The following is a 1,635-nucleotide window of genomic DNA, read 5'->3' as shown; positions in this document are numbered from 1 at the left end:
GACTACCTTTGAGGAAAACCATCTCCCCATCAAACTACAGGACAGAGCATAAAAGCAGGACCACAAAAGTTGAACAAAGAGAGACCCCAACTCCTTGCCCCTTAAAGGACAACTGGATGAAAAGCTTGCCACAGGACATGTGAAGCTGAGACACTCATTGATGATCAGCAGGGAAGACTCCACTGGGCAACTGAATAGGGGGTAACACGTAAACTCTGAAGCTTATCAATAGCATCATAAGATAAGGAACTATCAAAACCCTACACAGACAAAACAGAAACTGCCACACACATACCAAGAACTTCACATAAAGGCAAGGAGGCACCAGGAAGGTTTAAACATTATGAAAAAACAAGCAAGCCTTCTCCTAAAAAATTAGACTTTTTGCAGACCCAATGAGAAAGACTAAACATTTTCATTGCAAACAGGAACCAGACAAGAATGTCCATTGTTATCACTTCTATTTAATACTGTTTTAGACGTTCTTGCTTGGGTGATATTACAAGAGAAGGAAATAAAAGGCATCCAGATCTGTAAAGAGATAGTTAAACTATCATTATATGAAGATGATGTAATTGGGTATAAAGAAAACCCCAAAGATTAAAAAAACAAAACAAAAAACCCAAAAACAAAAACAAAACAACAAACTTGTTAGAGTTATTATACCAATTTAGTAGAGAGGCAGGATATACGTTAAATATCAAAAAACCAGGAGAATTTCTCCACAGTAACAAAGATAACTCAGAGAATGAAATAAAGAAATAATACCATCTTTGTTAGCTAACCACAAATTGAGACACTTGGGAGTGAATATAACTAGAGATGCAAAAGCTCTCTACAAAGAAAACCACAGGGTATTTCTACAAGACACAATGAAAGATCTAAAGAAATGGGGAAATGTGTCCTGTTCATGGATAGGAAGACTCAATATTGTGAAAATGACAATCCTACCGAAAGCAATCTCCATGTTCAATGCCACCCCAAATTAGATACCAAATTCTTTTTTCAGTGAGATTGAAAGGGAAATTATAAAATTTATTTGGAAAGGCAAGAGACCCTGAATAAGCAAAACACTTCTGAGAAACAAAAATAAGGTTGAAGGCATAGCACTCCCTGACCTCAAAACCTACCACGCAGCAGTAATAACCAAAACAGCATGGTATTGATACAATGACAGACAGGCACATAGAATAATGGAACAGAACTGAGAACTCAGAAATAAACCCAGCTGTCTATGGTCAACTGATATTTGACAAGGAAATCAAAGCTATCAAATAAATGACAACCTCTTCAAGAGATGGTCACACCATAAATAAAAATCAACTCAAGGTAGATCAGAGTTCTGGGAGTGAATCCCCAAAACATAAAGTTCAAAAAAGACAAACTGAGGTCAAGCTTAAAAGCTGTAGTCTACCTTATAAAGAGACTATCAAATACAGCCAGAAATGCACATCTGAAGAGGATAAAATTAATGAATGTGACCATCTAAAGATTAAATCCATGTGTGCATCAAAAACTTCTTCCAAAAGGGTGAAAAGAAATCCTACAGACTGGGAACAAACATTTGATAATACCATCTCAGATAGAAGTTTCATAACAAAAGTCTACAGAATACTCCTGGGCCTCCATAAAAAA

This window comes from Elephantulus edwardii, unplaced genomic scaffold, assembly GCF_000299155.1.
Source record: "Elephantulus edwardii isolate Elephantulus edwardi_28Jun2011 unplaced genomic scaffold, EleEdw1.0 scaffold00033, whole genome shotgun sequence".
Taxonomy (NCBI): Eukaryota; Metazoa; Chordata; class Mammalia; order Macroscelidea; family Macroscelididae; genus Elephantulus; species Elephantulus edwardii.
The sequence above is the reverse complement of the archived record's forward strand: the minus strand, read 5'-3'. Positions refer to the sequence as shown.